General features: G+C 39.6%; 1 pseudogene; it reads right to left on the reverse strand.

The window, feature by feature from the left end:
- Window positions 1-1,317: 1,317 nt before the first annotated feature.
- Window positions 1,318-6,268, reverse strand: LOC113069659 (vesicular glutamate transporter 2.2-like; annotated as a pseudogene).
- Between the last annotated feature and the right edge of the window lie 6 nt (window positions 6,269-6,274).

The following is a 6,274-nucleotide window of genomic DNA, read 5'->3' on the forward strand; positions in this document are numbered from 1 at the left end:
CTTTCTTCTAGCTATCACTTCTCTAAAGAGAGTTGGGGACCTTCAGGCCCTCTCAGTGACCCCTTCCTATTAAGACTTTGCACCCGGCATGGCCAAAGTGTTTCTCTACCCTCGAGCGGGGTATGTCCCGAAGGTTCCCTCAGTTACCCCACAGCCTATCGTACTGCAGGCTTTCAGCCCCCCTTTCCTTCAGGGAGCCAGACCAGCAGAAGCTAAATTGTATGTGTCCAGTGCGAGCACTGGATGCATACGTCCACAGAGCTGCCATGTGGAGAAAGGTGGAACAACTCCTAGTATGCTATGGTCCCCCTATGAGAGGTCTTCCAGCCACAAAACAGACCCTCAGTCGGTCGATCGTGGATGCTATTACTCTTGCCTATGAGTCCTATGATCTCCCTTCACCGTTGGGAGTCAAGGCTCACTCAACCCGCAGTATGGCGGCTTCCAAGGACTTCTTGTCAGGTGTGTCCATGCATCTGCAACATCTGCAAACTCAGCTGGATGGTCCACGCCTCTCACATTTGTCAGATTTTATGGTCTAGATCTGCAAGCCACTCCCAGCTCTTCTATTCTCTTGTCTTAGCTGTGCTTCTGTATACACACTAGGCAGGGACTTGCAAGTCTGGCGGCGTGGGCATTTTTGTTCCTTAGCATTTTCGAATGCAGCTTGAGTTCCTGAAGGGGAACGTCCCAGGTTACGTATGTAACCATGGTTCCCCGGAGGGAACGAGACACTGCGTCTCAAAGCCATACTTCCAGCATCCCTGCCAGAGTTCCCTTCATTCCTAGAAGCTAATGCTCGTTCCACCTCGCTACGTCACCCGCCTTTGACGTCACGCCCATTCATAAAACTGATTATACATATTATTCAGAGCTGGTCACACTGAAGGGCGTTCCCCTTAACGTTTTCGGACGCAGCGTCTCGTTCCCTTTCGAGGAACCATGGTTACATACGTAACCTGGGACGTTTTCTGTGTGAATATATTTTAAAATGTAATTTATTCCTTTGATGTGTAGCTGAATTTCCACATCATTAATCTATTTACACGATCTTTCAGAATCATTTTAATATACTGATTTGCAGCTCAAGAAACATTTCTGATTATTATCAATGTTGAAAACAGGTTGTTTTTGGTGGAAGCCATTTTTTCCCAGTTGTTTTTTTTTTTTTTTTTTTTATCTAAAAGCTCAAATGAACAGCATTAAAAATATCTTTAATATAACATTTAATCAATTTAATGCATCCTTGCTGGGCATTTTCATTTTGGCCCTAATAATTTTTATTTCCAGTGATACTTGATTGCATTTCAACTGAACTGAGCTGGATGATGACATCACTGAATCAACGATGACTTAAGCTGAAAAATGTGATTTCATGGGACCTTCAGATTTGCCCACACTAGGGACCGTACCTCAGTCGCCCCCATTAGATTGGCACTTTCTCCAATACTCTCCTCAATGTAAGTCCTCTCTTCATCAGTAATGGTGGGATGATCTGCTGGGCTCTCATAGGAAACCAGAATCCAAAACATGTACCAGACGATCCCAAAGCTGCCTGCGACCCAACACAGAGAAAACAAGAGTCACGGAATCAAACGGACAAAAAGAAGAGTCTGTTATCATTTCAAGATCACAAGCCCACCATATATGTAGAAGACAGAAGACCAGCCTGAGTACTGCACTAATATCCCAGCCAGCGGCATGGCCACCACAGCGCCCGCGTACGACCCTGAAACAGGGGCACAGCTTTTATTCTGGGATTTCTCTGTTAGGGGGACTTTTAAAAAGGGAAATTGTATTTACCACAAAAAGAGGTAGTTGCTAAGCGACTTCTCTCAAGGGGCGGAGCCCACTTGCTCCAAATCCCATGGCATGCTGGGTAGGTCACACCCTGGAAACAGAAACATGTCAAACCGATAGTAATTGCTTTTATTTTACTTATTTATTTTTAATTATTATTATTATTAATTATTTTTTAATGACACTGTGTTGTTTCATATTTGCTCAAATAAATCAATTTCTTATGTCTATTTTCTTACTAATTTTGTAAATTTTTCTTACAAATTTTTGACAAAAATAGTTTTGTGAAACAACTTGCAAATTGTTTGATTCTTAAAAGACTTTTTTACGAATAATTCTGAATACATAAATTATGCCTAATCCTAATAAATTTCCACTTTTAACACTCATTTGTAATTGCCAATTGAGACCTATATATACAGTTCAGACCAAAAGTTTGGACACACTTTCTCATTCAAAGAGTTTTCTTTATTTTCATGACTATGAAAATTGTAGAGTCACACTGAAGGCATCAATGGCTATTTGACCAAGAAGGAGAGTTGATGGGGTGCTGCAGATGACCTGGCCTCCACAGTCACCGGACCTGAACCCAATCCAGATGGTTTAGGGGTGAGCTGGACTGCAGACAGAAGGCAAAAGGGCCAACAAGTGCTAAGCATCTCTCGGGGAACTCCTTCAAGACTGTTGAAGACCATTTCAGGTGACTACCTCTTGAAGCTCATCAAGAGAAAGCCAAGAGTGTGCAAAGCAGTAATCAAAGCAGAAGGTGGCTACTTTGAAGAACCTACAATATGACATATTTTCAGTTGTTTCACACTTTTTTGTTATGTATATAATTCCACATGTGTTAATTCATAATTTTGATGCCTTCAGTGTGAATCTAAAATGTTCATAGTCATGAAAATAAAGAAAACTCTTTGAATGAGAAGGTGTGTCCAAACTTTTGGTCTGTACTGTATATATATATATATATATATATATATATATATATATTAGTGATGTCAAACAATTAATTTGCGATTTATCACATCCAAAACAAAAGTTTTTATGTAATATGTGTGTGTGTACTGTATATATATATATATATATATATATATATAATATATATATATATATATATATATATATTATAAATATAAATATATACATTTCTATATTTTCTAAATATGTAAAGTATGTATGTGTGTGCACTTGTATACATAATTACTATTTACTGTACATACATATATTACATAAACAAAACCTTTTATTTTGGATGTGATCAGTCGCAAATTAATTATTTGACATCACTAATATATAAATAAATAAATATATATATCAAAATGTGTGTGGGTGTGTATATTATGTAATTTACATATTTACATTTATGTAATAAAACATGTAAAATCTTACAAGAAATACCTTCCATGGGTCATAAAATACAGAGAGCAGTCCAACCTTTAACAAATGAACACTAACACATACAGTGCATTTCAAATAAGGATTAATGACCCATGCAGACTTGCACAAACGCAGTCTGATCAGATCTGCTTCAACCTCAAACACTCATTAAATCCTCATTAGCAGCTAATTGTCACACAATCGGTCACTGATAGACACAAATTGCTGCGGTCAGCGGAGGAGAGTCAACACACTCAACACAAGCTACTGCGCGTACAATAAAACCTCGAATGGCTTTTAATTCATGCAGTCGACACTCGTGGTGAACAACAGTGAGATGAGCAGCACACAAAGACAAAGACAGCAAGCAGCTGCTACAACAGTGAGTTCAGTCTGAGTGAGACAGGACATCTCAAGCCTGTTTCTTTGTTCTCCTCTCATCTGTCACTGGTGTTCAAATGATGGCTATACTTTATACTTCAATTATGTTTTAACATTCATCCTTGCATAAAGTCTCGTCTTATAGACTTCATTGTAAGTGACTTATCGTAAACTCAAGTTTGTTCAGTCTAATCTAAGAGATGGGTTTAAATGAAACTTGCCCTGACAGTAATATGCCAACATCTGTCTGCTCTGTCGGGGCTGACATCTGTTCAATAACCAATCAGCAGATGAATACATGCTGTGTGCACTGAAAGAGAGGAGAGCGTCTCACTTCGACGAGGCCCTGCAGGATCCTGACGAACATGACACAGCCGTAGTGCACTCGAGCAGCAGAGGGGATGAACATATTGAGCGTGGAGGTGAGCAGGATAGCAGCACCGAACACCCTGCAGATCAGATCAAAGTGAGCACAGAGGATTCATAGACAGACCAGTCTGTGTTTCTGATCAGAGAGAGAGTCTGTGCTGGTAATGAGCTCTCCAGAGACACACTGGCTGCTCTTCTGCATTCAGGCAACCAGATACAGCACACGGACCACATCATCTGCCCTTAAAACAGCATTTATACTGTTGCCAGATTTAAACCACTATGTAAAATCAAATCAAACATTATTAAATAAATAGACTAGTAAGAAATGAAATGCAGGCACATGGAAATGAATGCGCATTGTTGATGACCTGTTGGCCGCGAGTCTTCGAGCATATTATCCTCCCGGGATCTGTGTCACGATGTAACCCCAGAAAAACGAGCCGTGGATCATCCCCACCGTCTCCGGGTCCCAGTTAAACTTGGCTTTCTTGGGAAGAGACGAGACAAATGCGCACGGTCAATGCATCTGTTCATTCATAAACGTACACAATTAAAACAAACCACGTTAAAAGCTTTGAAAGAATCGAGTTGCATTTATTTATTCAAGTGTTTGTGTGTGTGAGAGTTTCTTCTGCAGGACTTTCTAAGCTCTGTCCCGGACTCTCTCACCTCCGTGATGATGATCTTGCCGCCCCGGTGAACCGTGCTGTTGTTGACCATACCGACGATCGCGACTCCGAGGTTGCAGCGGATCCCGAAAGAGATGCAGAAGCCGAGGCCGCTCATGATGGCGATGATGTAGCGGCGCGGGAGCCCGAAGCACGTGCAGTCGCACAGCGGCGCTTTCTTCTCCCGGAGCTGCGCGGGCCGCCCGTCCTCCGTCAGCTCCATCACCTCACCCGCATTCTCCTGCTTCCGCTCCATCACCCTGAGAACACACAGACACCCAGGGCCAGCGGCTTATAGCACCAGTGTTATTCATTTTTAATTTTCTTTTTGGAGCGTCCTGGCATCATTAGTTTATAGGAAGCCTATTAAAACAAACTAATTATTAAGAACATTTGACTATTCGATCATCACACAAACACCTCCCTTTAGCTTTGACGAAAACAATACATAGAAAGATCGTAGAAAGATTAATTTGATTGATGCAGCCAAACAATAAATACATAAATATATTAAATAAATAAATAAATAAATAAAAAACCCAGTACTATCTGTTTGCTTATAGATACAAAGTCTGCTGTCTGACAAAGTCGCACTGAGTCTGCGATGAGGGTGTTATCAAAGATGTTTTGATGTATTTAATAATTAGGCTAAATTCATCAATCCTTCAGAAAACGACAGGGATGGCAGAAATATCTCTGTTCTCATCTGTTTGGTCACGACTGGGCAAACCGAGTGAAGCGCATTGCAGCATTTTTATCGAAATATAAAAGCAGACGTGGCCATATCTTGGTATTTTTATTTTTTTTCGTTGATGACATATTTTATGGCTGCTTCAAGATATTGATATAGGCTACGGTATAAAAGTTTAAACATCTTAATAACATATTACACAACACGAAAAATAATACATCTAGTTTTATATGACGTTTTATTTTATATAGCATGTTATTAACCGTTGTGCATCGGATCAAAGTGAAGATTTATGTATTTTTCCCCCCGTGATGTAAACCATTCACTGCTCCGTTCTGACTCTGAGCCTTTCATCATCTCTGGCCTACGTGCGATATACAGAAAAAAAAAAAAAAGTAAAATAAAAAAATAAATAAAACACAGTTTTCATAACACACAACGAATTTAGACGATTTTGAAAAGGCAAACGAAAAAGATATTAATTATTTTCAAATATGAAATCGGATTGTAAGTTAAATCATTATTATTATTATTATTATTATTATTTTGTATTGTTCACTCAATATAAATAAAACATCCCGATATCAATACTAATAATTAAATGAAAGGGACTGTTGATGAATAATGGATTGAGTCTGGAGCGCCGTGGGCAGAGGATCCTCTCAGCTCTGGATCTCTAGTCATTCCTGTCGTATTTTCTCCAAACGAAAAATGTCGAAAACACCGTGATAGTTCACAGATAGATGAATGATTATGAATTATTTGATATGTGTATCCATCCTTTTGTAGTTAGAGAAGTAGGGGAAATGATCTGAATCTCAGTCAGACATGAATTGTAGCCTACTTCGATATAAAACGAATAATGTTTTTGTAGAGATCATTCGTTTGATGTATTTATTGTTTATTGTACAGCCTGATTTATTGAATGGAAGGGGTTTATACCTGTGCATGTGTCCCAGGGTTTTCCCGGCCAGATTCCTCA

Source organism: Carassius auratus, unplaced genomic scaffold, assembly GCF_003368295.1.
Source record: "Carassius auratus strain Wakin unplaced genomic scaffold, ASM336829v1 scaf_tig00002086, whole genome shotgun sequence".
NCBI classification, from domain to species: Eukaryota; Metazoa; Chordata; class Actinopteri; order Cypriniformes; family Cyprinidae; genus Carassius; species Carassius auratus.